The sequence below is a fragment of the Camelus dromedarius genome, chromosome 24 (assembly GCF_036321535.1).
Source record: "Camelus dromedarius isolate mCamDro1 chromosome 24, mCamDro1.pat, whole genome shotgun sequence".
Taxonomy (NCBI): domain Eukaryota; kingdom Metazoa; phylum Chordata; class Mammalia; order Artiodactyla; family Camelidae; genus Camelus; species Camelus dromedarius.
The window spans coordinates 13164055-13177084 of NC_087459.1; the positions used below are offsets into that span (position 1 = coordinate 13164055).

General features: G+C 45.5%; 1 protein-coding gene across 4 annotated transcripts in view; it reads right to left on the reverse strand.

Annotated features, from left to right (window-relative positions):
- MYH11 (myosin heavy chain 11) overlaps positions 1–13030 on the reverse strand; it is a 106704-nt gene that overhangs the window by 68854 nt on the left and 24820 nt on the right. The gene's annotated exons all lie outside the window — the stretch shown is intronic.

The window sequence follows — 13030 nt, forward strand, 5'->3', positions numbered from 1 at the left end:
GCCCGCCCTGAGCGCCTGGGTGTGGTGACCCGCTCAGCTCCCACCTCGGCCCCTTGACCTGGGCACTGGCCCCACCCTCACTCTACAGATGAGGGAAGTACAGCAAACTGAGGTGACTTGCCCGAGGTCACCGCAGTGCGCTGACCCATGGCCCCCAGAGAAACGTCCACTCAGAAACTCAGAAGGCAACCTTATTCAGAATTAGGGTCTTGGGGATGTAATTAAGGATCTGTAAGTGAGATCATCCCAGCTTCAGGATGACACCTAACTCAATGGCCAGTGTCCTCACTAATGAGACAGGAGAGGGCGATCAGAGGCACAGGAAGAAGGCCACGTGGAGAAGGAGGCAGAGATTGAACTGATGTGTCTACAAGCCAAGGACACTAAGAACCGATGACAGCCACTTGAAGCCAGGAGAGGGGCCTGGTCCGGAGTCTCCCCTAGAGACTCCAGGAGGAACCACCCATGCCAACACCTTGATTTCAGACCTCTGGTTTCCAGAGCTGTGAGAGAAAAAATTCCTGTTGTTTTAAGTCACCAAATTTGTGTGGGGACTCGAACCCAGGTCTGCATGACTCCAAAGGCCTTTGTTTTCCCTTGCTCAGATGATTGTGCAATGGTGACACATCCTTCCAGGATAAAAACAATAAAAACAATAAAACTTTCCTCTCCCCAGTACATTTGGGAGAGAGACAGAAGCCGACAGCCAGAGAAATGCGTGGAGGGAAGTGTGTTGGCACAGCCACCAGCTCCTGGGACTGGAATTGAGGGACTATGGATGCCTGTGCCTCCAATGTCCTCCCAGAGGGAGAAGTCGGCTGGGGAAGAGAGCAACATAGGGAATCAGTTAAAAATGGATTCAGGAAGGGGCAGAGGCGCGAGGGATGGAGGAAGCAGCGTCCCGTAGTCAGAACCTGGGCAGCGAGAGAACCCGCTGGGGCTGGCCCAGAGCATCCACTATTTTAAGGAGTGATTTTGAGACTGACAGATGGACGGGCTATCTCCATCCATCTGCTTCAGGAAGAGAGGCAGGCTTTCCTAGCAGCCTTGGAAGCCTGCACCCAGAGCACAGAGATTTATAGGGTCAGATGCCCATCCTGAGGCTTTTCCTCACAGGTCCCCAGGAGAGGGAGCCACTGCCAGGGGGCAGGGGAGCTCTGTGCTGGCGGCTGCCAAGGGACGTCTGGCCTGGGACGTTCCCATAGGAAACACACCGCCTCCAAGCGTGGGAAGCTAACTGAGCCCTGCTGGGTTGTGGGCAGAATGACTCGGCGTGGGTACTGCTGGCTGACCCGTGAGGCGGCCAGGAGACCGACTTCCTGGGGCCTTCTAGCCGATCCCTTCCCTGAGTTCATGTCTGACACCAGACAGCACAGTCCTCTGAGAGGACAGAGCAGTTATCCCTCCAGGCTTTGCACATACTTTTTCTTCTGCCCTGAGCACCGTCTCCACCACTTCTTCACTTGCCTAATCCATTATTTCTCTTTTTTTCCCCATTGAGTAAAATTCACACAACATAAATTTAACCACATAAAAGTGAACAATTCAGTGGCATGTAGTACTTTCACAATGTCATGCAACTGACACCTCTATCTGGTTCCAAAACATTCTTACCAGCTCCAAATAAAACGCTGTACCCGTTCAACACTCTCCTTCCTGACTCCCCATAACTCCTGGCAACCACTGATCTGCTTTCTGTCTCTATGGATTTACCTATTCTGGACATTTCACACAAACATGATTGTATAACACATGGCCTTTGCGGTCTGGCTTCTTTCACTTAGCATGATGTTTTTGAGGTTATCCCCCATTGTAACATGTATCAAATTTCATTTTTTATGGCTGAATAATACTCCATTGTATGGATAGACCCATTGATGGACATTTGGTTTATTTCTACCTTTTGGCTATTGTGAATGATGCTGCTATGAACATTCAAGTACAAGTTGTTGTTTGAGTACCTGTTTTCAGTTCTTTGGGTTATATGTCCTAATTCATTCTTGAAATTTCATTTTGAGAGTCATCTCCTCTATGATTCTTTCTCTAACTCCATACCTCCCTCAAGCTAAGTTGGGAGCCTTTCTACTGTATGTCCTCTTCAGGGCTGCCATGGACAGTGGTATGAGTTGTACACTGCATAACTTTAAGGGAGAACCATTCACATTGGTCTTGTATATTTATTACAACAATCTTTCAGGGGATAAAAGACTTGTATACTTGTATATTCATTAGAACAATCTTTCAGCAGATGGAAGAAAATTCTCTTATACTAAATGCCCAGAATAGACAAATCTATTGAGACAGAAAGTAGACTAGTGATGCGATGGAATTGGGAGTAGGAACGGGGAATGACTATAACAGGGCACAAGTGAGCACAGGATTTCTTTTTTGGGGTAATAAGAACAAAAACTTAGATTGTGGTGATGGCTGCATAACCTTGTAAATTCACCAATAACCAGTGAATTGTACACTTAAAATGGATTTATGGTATCTAAATTATACCATGATAAAGCTTTTTAAAGAAACAATGTTAATTTTACACCATCTCTGAATCAAGAGATCTGATTCCATAAACTTCACACAGATTTATTCATTTTCCAACAGTTACAAAACTGCCTTTAACATTTCTCTTCCTAGCCCAGGATTTCCTAAGGGTCAAGGGCTGGGCCTGATCCTAGTGCCAGGAGCAATGTTTGACATACAGTAGGTATTCAGGAAATACCTGTTGACTTGAATTAATCTCAGCCAATCAATTTCTCTCTGTCAATCTCAGAAGGCAATTCAGATGGAAGCAATGCTAAACACTTAGTTCTGTGTTCACGTATTCCCACAGCAAAGAAGTCCAGAGCCCCAGCTATGCACCAGGCACTGGGAACACAAGTTCCTAAGACCTACTTAGTCTTTGCTTTTGAGAGGCTTACCATCCAGTGCTGGGGTGAGACAGGCAAAGATCTGAGGTGGACAAATGCACAACAGGTCTCTACGCAAAGCACTGCAGAAGGTAGAGCTGGTTTTGAGGCTCCTGAGAGGGAGATGGACATCTTAGCAGCCAAGGTGACAACTGAGCCGGCCGCATGGAGGAGGATGTGTAGGAATCCCCAGGCGGAGAAGCCCTCAAGGAGACAAAGCATCCCAAACAGAGGACCTGGGCCACAGTAGGTGGGAAAAGAGCATAGAACGGAAACGGAGAAGGCCGGGCTGGGCCCCACATCCCAGCACCACCTCTACCCGCTGAGCCGCCCAGCCCGGAGCCCTGGGGTCCGCCTCACCCACACCCCAGCCCTAAACGTGCCTCTCTCCCCTCTGTCTCCCGGGCCTCAGGGTCTGGCCATGGATGCCATCACGAGTGTGCGGGGGAGCTTCCTGGTGAGATAAAGGGCTCCCCGCTGCCTCCCCTGCAGCAGGCCTGAGACTCCCGGGAGACGCCCAGCTCCCCGCAGACCAGCTATTTCGGCCTGATCCCAACACGAGCTCACAGTTTCTGGCTGGGGAGCCAGCGGCCTGCAGGCTGACCATAAAAGGAGAAAACCAAGCTGGGGCTGAGAGCGGCCCCGGGCTAGCTGCTTCCCGCCCTCCCTCCAGTGCCAGGCTGCTGTGGGACCTGGCGAGAGGAAGGTGGCCAGGTCCACATCCCCGCAGAAAGGCCTCCACCGCGTGCAGAAAGGCGGTTCCCTCCCTAAAGCCACCCACGAAGGTGGACGCCGGAAGGTTCCAGACCCAAGGTGAACGTCAGTGCTGGGCCTCCACCCTGGGCCTGGCCAGGTGACAGCTCACGCCCTACATTTGCCCTGCCCAGCACCCTTCTCCCCAGGCGCTGTCCAAACCAATCCGCACAACAGCCAGGGTAGGTGCCACCCTCATGGGACAGAGAAGGAAACTGAGATGCAGAGAAGTGGGCACGTGGGTGGAGCTGGGATCCAAAGCCAGCTCAAGGGTGATGCTCTAAACCAGGCCTTTCTCTCCCCAGCCTCCTCCCCCAACAAAGTAGGTAGGAAGAGATTCTGGGTAAGCACTGACAGCTTGTGCTGGACTCCAGCAGGAATTTTCCAGACCCACATGAAGCACTGGCACCATGAATAGCAGAACTGGCCAGCTAAGAGGGCCAGGGTACAGGAAGCCAGCGTTCTCCCGGTGGCCTCCTGGGCCTCAGCTCCCGCCTCCACTCTCTCCCTCCTTCTCTCAACTCCAGCCCCACAGCCTCATGGATCTCACCAACTCCTTGTTAAGCCCACGTGTCACCTTGCAAGGAGGCCTCTGCTGCCCTCCCAGGCCAGGTCCCTAGGGTCCACCTCACAGCTCTCTGGACCTCCCCCACATAGCACATGTACTTGAGGGATGCTCTGATTTACATCTGCACCCCACCTCCAGTAGACTGTGCCCCACCCACCGTGGGTGCCTCCATGGTGGGGCCTCAGTCAACAATTCCAGATGAAAAAGGAAACGAGGAGGAGCCCAAATCTCTTGGGGCTGGGAGGGCGAGACAGGGGTGAGGCTGGAGCACGCATATTCCACGAGAACACGTCACCCAATGTCAACCAGCACTTCCCAAATCCACCCTCTCAAGCACGCTTGCTACTTCAGCTCAGTATTTACTGCTTATTGAAAGCCTTAGCTCTCATGCATCCAAGACACTGTGGGCCGTCCAGAAAAGGCTCCTTGGAATCAGATGATCCTTTTCCCCCATTTCCTGCCAAAGAACGTGATCTCCTCAGGATAACTCAAGAGGGCCAACCAGCTCCTCCCAAAGCGTCAGTGAAGATGAGGCCAGAAGGATGCAGCGCCATCAGCGCTCACCCTGCCGGGCCAGACGCAGAGCTGAGAGCAGCAGCAAAGTCTCCAAGAGGCAGAGAATCGCCAGCCGGCCCCTTCTCTGGGGCCGTGTAGTAGGAACACAGTTTCTGGAGCAAAAGCACCTGGAATTACTTTGGGCTCCACCTCCTGGGCAACTCAGAGCATCTGCTTCCCAACCAGGAGGATAGGGATAAAAACCCATGCCTTCCAAGGCTTTGAAAATGATGACCTGAGGCTGGGTACACCAAGAGCTGAGAAGCACCCGAGGCCCATTCGAGAGCTCAGTAACTCTTATTATTTTTGTCTTTATTGCCACCGCAACTGCCATCATCACTGTCCTCTACAACGGTGAGCCAGTGAAGTGGTCACAGATGGCAGTGATTCTGTCCCAGGAGGACAGGGTGTCGGGCCACGTTCAACCCTTTCTAATTATAAGCCCTAAGCCACGTCATTAGCCTTTTGGGTCCTGTTTCCTCATCTGTTAAATGGGAGTAAGAGCCCTATGCCGTCTACTGTGATGTCTCAGAGGGACAAAAAAACGTTTCAAGGGTGGCCAAAGGTGACATCGCCAAGTTTGACACTTAGCTCTGGGGTCAACCCACGTGGTGTTCTGAGCCTCCATTTCTTCAGTCTGTCAAACAGGGAGGCTGCCCTGCAGGGGACCGGTGAGGACTGAGCGACGTGGGATCCACGGGGCATGGAGCCCAGAGCCCATCACTGCCCCTCCTGTCCCTGCTGAGTTTACAGAGCAGCCTGGGTGAGCACGAGCCAGCCCCTCAGGGCCTGCCAGCCATGGACGGAGGGTTCAGACCGAGTGTGGGAACTTGCAAAGCAGAGAGTGGAGTCTGGGTCGTTCCACTTCCCAGATTTCCCTGCAGCTGGGAGAGGGTTCAGCCAAGGGCCCGAGCTGATAAAGGTCTGCGGCTGTTGTTTCTTTTTTAATTTCCTGAGAGTGGCCGTTTGGTGCTAATTAGGTGAGGACAGGACACTTCCAGTCGCTCTCATGCACAGGGTGACAGATCCTGACGGCTCCTCTAGACCGCACATGAAATCTCACCTGCCTTTCACACCTCTCCCCGACCCCAGGGACCCACGCTGGGGAGACAGGAGATCCAAAGTGGCTTTGGTCAGGAAAGCTTTGGTGATGCTTCCCCCACACTCATCATGTTAATTTACTGAAGTCACTAACTCCGCTTCCGAAGTGCTGGGACTTCAACACTAACCCCCTGAGATGCAAGAAGACAGCCCTGCAGGAGCCAACAGCCTTCTCCAGAGCAGGAGGGGGCCCATGCAGCATCTCAGTGCCTCCCCCTGGACAGGAAAGCCTTGAACTTTGGAATCCGATACACCAAGTTCAAATCCACTCTGACACTTCTGTGTCAAGTTCTTCACCTCCCTGAGCCTCAGTTTCCCCAGCAATAAAATGGGACTAATAATAGCACCTGCCTCCAGTGCTGAATGATCCAACCAGTCACGTATACATTGGCCCCTGAGCACATGCCCACACACGAAGGAAGGGAGGGAGGGAAAAATAAAGACCGTTTTTAAAGGAGTCAACATCTGCTATTTCTTAAAAACTATCAAGGTAAATGTAATGGGAAGAATAAAAACTTTGTTGGCTTTCCTTACTGTATAGTTTAGTATTGTTTTTATTCTGGATTACATATGCCGGCGCCATGATAGTTTCAGGGCTTAATTTTAAAGGTCCTAATCTGATCCTGTCCACCTTGTGAGTCTGTGGTGAGGATTTGTGAGAATATTCCTGTAAATCCTTGTGCACACAGGAAGCAGGCAACAAAAATCCACTGTCATCATTACCGCTTCTTCAGAATAGGTGTGCGAGAATGTCCATTGAAAGACAGTGGGCCAAACATGAGCATTTAGTGCTCCTCCCTCCCCAAAACTTACTGAAATGACAGGAATGGGATTTTTCAAAAACACATGAAGCAGTTCAAATGGACAGGAGAGGAAATGACAGCCACACAACCTGGGAAGCCAGCAAACAGGACAGGGGATGACAGTCCCGGGAGAGAAGTCTAAGCTGGCGGTGGGGACAGCTGAGCGGCAACCTGATTCACGGCCTCCAGCTCAGTAACTGGCAGCCCCAGGGGCCTCAGGAAGAGAGTGGAAGACAGAAAAACGTAAGGGTTGGTTGAATGTCTGCTTGAGAAGCCGCTAGATACTCCAGGTAACTTCTACACCCCTAGCAGCCAAGTGACTGCCCTACCCACAGGCCAGAGAAGGAGGGTAGATTTATTTTCTGGAAAGGGAGAAATATAGGATGTCTGTCTTGGGGGACACCAGGGGCCATAATGAAAGCAGGAAGATAACATGCAAGTTTTATCGCACAGTTTGAATCCCTTAAGCCTCTTCTCAACTAGACCCTCAAAGTGATGGTAGATAGAACTTTATCTTCCAGGCAGAAGATTGCACAAATCTTCTCTGAAGAATCTCACCAGCCCAAGAAAAACACTGAAAGATACATCAGAAGTGCCCCAAAGGAGCAGCCCAACTCCATCATCTTATAGCTAAGCTCATCATCAGCAAGCTCCTCCTGCAGGCACGGAGCTCCCGTCAACTTTCTGATGCCCACGTACTAAAACTTCCCAGATGAATGGACAGCCAAGAATCACCAGGCATCTGAAGAAAACCACTAAAGACAGACAGAAATCAAAACAAATAAATAGGAAAAATATGCTTCTTGGAGGAAACAGAGACCTATGCGTGGATAAATATCCTACAAGAAAAAGGACATCACATCCTTGGGGAAAGAATACTATAAGAAACATTCAGGAAACAAAACAGAACTCGCAGAAAAAAATTTTTTTAATGATAGCAGAAACTGAAAACTCAATGGAAAAAAATAACATTAGAATCAGAGATGCTAATTCTAAAATTCATATGAAAAATAAAATTTAAAAAAAGAAAGCTCAATGGAAGGGTTATAAGAAAAAGTCAAGGTAATGGCCCAGAAAATAAAAAATATAAGGAGAAAAAGACAAGCAAAAGAGATGAAAATCATAGGAACAATCTAGGAATTCCATTATAGAAATAAGAAAACTCCTGGAAAAAAAAAAACAGAACAGAGAATACAAACAGAAAGAATTCATCAAGGACATAATTCACAAAAATTTCCCAGAATTTAAGGACGTAAGTTTGTAGATTATGAAGATGCACTAAGTCCCCAGCACAATTGGTGGGGAAAAAAAAGAAAAACCACTATCATGAGCAGGGGGATAAAGAAAAGTTCAAGAAAAGCTTCCAGAGAAGGAGGTGGGGGTGGAATTGGTCACATACAAAGGATCAAGAATCAGACTGGCTTTTACCTTCTCAAAAATAAAACTGAAGCTTGAAGGCAATGAAGTAATATCTTAAAAATTCTGAAAGAAAACTATTTCTTGCCTAAAATCTTAAACCCAGCTAAACTATCCCTTAAATATTAGAGAATCATAAAGTCTTTCAGATATGCAAGATCTCAATTTGCCTCATATACGTCCTTTCTTGAGAAGCCACTAGAGAAAATGCTCTGTTTAAACAGGGGAGTAAATCAAAGAAGAGGAAGATATGGAAACTAGGAAACAAGGAATCCACCATGAGAGCATTGAAGGGAATTCCAAGGATGATAAGCAAGATCCCAAATGTCAGCTCCAGTCATAGACAGTAGCCAGGGCAGATCAGAAGGCTCCAGAAGCAATTACCTTCAAGGACAGGATATAAATAGGACCCTCACCACATATCTAGACATACTAAAAAGAGATTAACATATTAAGAAGGAGAACTTAGGGTAGATTAGTGATTAAGTACATAGAATACCAAGTTGGAAAAAAGAAAGGCAATTACTAACTCCAGGGAAAAGAAAGGATGGTACAGGAAAAGTAATCATAAGACAGTGCAGAGCTCAGCCGTGAATAGCATTTACACAGTCATAATAAGGTAAACTCTGAATACAGACTTCATCAAAGTTAATACAGAACAATATTGGGAGTCTATGAGGTGGGGTGTTTGTGCATGTATTTTGGGAGGAGGTCATAGGGGGAAAGCAAGAGAGTGAGTGAGTTAATCCTCATCTTCCATGAAGTCAGTAAGTCATACCTAAAACTGAGAAAAATATTTAACATATCAGCAACTTAATTAAGTTTTTTTCTTTTAGCAATTACAGAATATCAAAAAGTCAGTTGAAAGAGTTGATAATGGTTACCTCTGGAGAAGGGGAAATTAGGGAGACAGCAAAGGAGGGCTATTTTTCTAAACAAGCCTTGAAGAATTGACTCCAAACCACCTTCACATATACCTTTAATAAAAATAAAAACTAAAAATGCAAAAAAGTAATAAAGAATTCCTTTAGACACTGACATATAATACTCATGGTTGGAAAGTTATCTATGGAGGCAAAAGTTACCACAACATAAAAATATTCCTCAATAAGTTGACTAATATTTAGGAAATTCAGACCTCACTAAAACATCCTTCCCTGGTCTGCACCACTGCTGCTCATCAACTCAAAGCCTTCACCTTGCCAATTATTGGGTGTCAACATCCACCATCATGATACAAACACAAAACAAAGTGGCAACTCTGCAAAATCACTGACTTTCCCTGAAGGTGCAGAGAGTCACAAGACAGTGAACTCCAAAAGGCCACAAAAAAATCAGATCAATTCACAACCAAAAATCTGAGAGTCATCATGAAAGATAACACAACAGGAAAGACTGTTAAACACCAAATAAGTAAAAGAAGCTCTTGGCAAAAGTGGTCATCCCTTCAGTAAGTCTGCAAAAATTATCCTCTGATCCCACACCACAGAAATCAAGCATGACATAAAGAATGGTATGTTATGCTCTCACATGATTTTGTCCCCAAAAAGTTAAGGCAAAAAAAAAAAACCCTTAATTAATTTTATACTTAGTCTAAGAATTAGCATCCAGTTGTAATCACCATAAAATCCCCAAATACATGTAAAATAAAATAAGCTTATGTTCATAATTTGCAATGTCATTTTTTCAAGTCCAGTCAAAACTCTTTTTCCCCCTTTACTATCCACAGTGAAACCTGGATCCCTGTTTTAAGTGATTTTTTTTTTCTGGAACCAATTATTTTCAGATAGTCAAAACCTCCTTCATTTCATGCCATCTAGCTCAGTTTGCAAAACGTTAATGGTGGTGATCTCTGGGTGACAGAATTATGGGTGCTGGTATGTTCTGTTTTGCTTAAATGTATGTTTTAATATGTCTAGAATGAATATATGAGATTAAAGTTTGGGTATTTTTTAGGGGTTTTTTTTGGGGGGTGATTACATTTATTTATTTATTTTTAAAGGAGGTACTAGGGATTGAACCCAGGACTTACTGCATGCTAAGCATGTGCTCTACCACAAGATTAAAGTTTTTCTAAATGACACATATACACTGTGGCTTACCACTTACTCCCCCCTTTCTCCTTTGCTAACAGAATTTTCTTTCATTCTGGTATTCAGATAAAATTTGCTTAGTGGGAGCTCCCTCAGGTCCAGGAAGGAACCAGAATTAGTCCAAACCAATCATGAATGTCCTAAACCCCTTTCCTAATGATTGGTTTAGAGATTAGCAAGTGACCAAACATAAGGGATACCTGCTGAGGAGTGTCTGGAAAAGGTTTTTCTCTATGATAAAAAAGAGACAGAGGAGAAAAAAACCTAACCCTCGACTTCCTCCATGCTTTTGGATATTATCACATGAGGATGTGATGTCTGGAGCTACAGCTGTCATCTTGTGACTGTGAGGAAACAGCCCAGAAAATCTCAAAAGAAGTCTGTTTTTGAGTGGCTGAATTAACTAACCCTGAAATCATCAAACTCAAACTCCAAACTACTTGTTATGTGAGGTAATAAACTCCTGTTGGCCACTTTAATGGGTTGCTGATTCTTGCAACCAAAAGCACCCTAAATGAATGAACACTGTAACTTTGTGATGTTCAGCTTCCCAAAGAGGTGTGTGAACCACCATTTTATACTTTTCCAACAAGGGAGACCACAAAGGATTTTTTTTTTTTTTTACAAATACATATATCTAAATCCAAGAGTCATCACTTTACAACCTGAGATTGTATCTCCACAATCCTCCTTGCAAGGCTTCATCTGCTGGTTTTTGGAGTTAATGGTAATCCCGTGTCTGGAGTGGTCCACCTTGAATCATACTTGTAGGCAAGTATGTAACCCTGTCAGTAACTTGGGGGACTTCTACCTGAGCCCCTCAACCTGTGGAGGTACATCTCCCAGGCACACCTAGATCCCTGCCCTCAGAAGCTTCCAGGACTGGGTTCCTCTCAATTCCTAACTCAGAACGCTCTTGGAGGTGGCTATTTCAGGGACTGCAAAGTCAAACACAGGGCCTGGGCAGTTAACACAAACAAATGCACCAGGAGGGGTAAGGACTGGGGAACTGGACAACTCATATCTCCTCTAAAAGGGCAGCTGACAGATAGGATCACGTGTTGCCAGATGTTCCAATACTTTCAAAATAACCTAGAAGTCTGGATTTTTATGTACAATCTCCCAATTTTTAAAAGTTGGCAACTAATTTAAGAATCCTTAAAACCCCACGTGGACCAAACCAAACTTATCTGAAGGCTGGATCCAGCCTGCCAGCTGCTGGTTCACAACCTCCAGACTGTTCTCACCTAAGAATCACATAATTGTGCACAACTTTAAAACTGCCAAAGCCCTTTTCAAGGGTAAGGACAGGAATCCTGCATCTCAAGACCAGACCCATTTACAGGAAAGAAAATCTCATCATGCCTCCCCAAAGATTTATGGTACTGAGATGGATGCTGTCCTTTTTATTATGTACCCAAAACATTTGATGAGAAAAGCAAGGGCTTAACTCTGGAGGATAAGGGATTTCCTGACAGAGAACCAAGGTTCTTGAATGGGAAAAAACTCACAATTTAAAGATGCCCCAGTTTCTTTGTCTTGCCTTATTGCACTAGTTAGGACCTCCAGTACAATATTGAATAATGGTGGTAAAATTGGACATCCTTACCTTGTTATTTATGTTAGTGAAAAGCACTCAGACTTCCACTCTTAAGCATCATGTTAGATGCAGATTTTTTTTGTAAATGTCTTTTATCAGGTTGATGCAGGTCTATTCCTGCATCATTCCTGAGAGTTGTTTTGTTTTTTTTTTTTACCATGGATAGATATTGCATTTTGTCAAATGCTTTTTCTGTATCAACTGATATGATCATGCTTTTTCCCCCTCTTTAGACCGTTATATTGATTGGTTTCCTGGACTATTGAACCAGCTTTGCGTTCCTGGGATAAGCCCCACTTGGTTTCCAGGCACTTTCAAAGACTCATTTGCCTCTGTTGTAAAGTGGAGGCAGTAACATTGACCCTACCTCACAGAACGGGGCTGAAGATTAAAAAAGAGAGAATGTGTGAGTTTGTGTTGAAGGGGATGTGTGCCTGGACCCAAAGTCCTATTGAAATTGAGGCTGAGAAGCAGCCCTACAGTAGCAAACTTCTACTTTTCAAGCTTTTGCCAAACCAGGCATTACATGAAACACAGTGAATACTCCAATTCCATGTGCCCTAAAGGGTAGGGGAGTGATTTTAGGTGCCACCCAGGCGAATAAATTTTATTTTAATTGTTATGTATAGTTGCCATGTCCAATATCTGGTTTTGTACATGATGAGGAGGATAACAGCCCAGACTTAGTGAGTTTTCATTAAGTACTTGGCACCATTCTAACCACTTTATATGCAATAGTTCATTTAATCCTCACATCAGCTCTATGTGTTAGGTCACGTGTATTATAATCCTCTTTCACAAATGAGGAAACCTTGGCAGAGAGCGTTCAAGTAGCCTGTTCAAGGTCACAAAGCTGGTGAGTGGCAGACCTGGAATTTGAACACCAGCAGCCCTGCTTTAGAATTCATGCTCTCAACTAAAATAGTGTATTTACTGCTGTGCTTTGCTTGCTCTGAAGTAAATTTGGGGGTGGAGGGAAGCTCATAAGAAAAATATTAAGTAAATACTATGACCATGTAGTTTATATGAAGTTTAAGAACAGACAAAACTAACTGCTGGTGACAGGTCAGAACAGCAGTTACTTCTCGGGGGTGTTGAGGAGGTATTGACAGGGAAGAGGCAGGAGAGAACTTTTTGGAAATATTTCACATTTTGGTCTGGGTGGTCGATTATATGACTGTAGACATCTGTAAACATTAATTTTAGTCTGGACACTAAATTTGTACACTTTT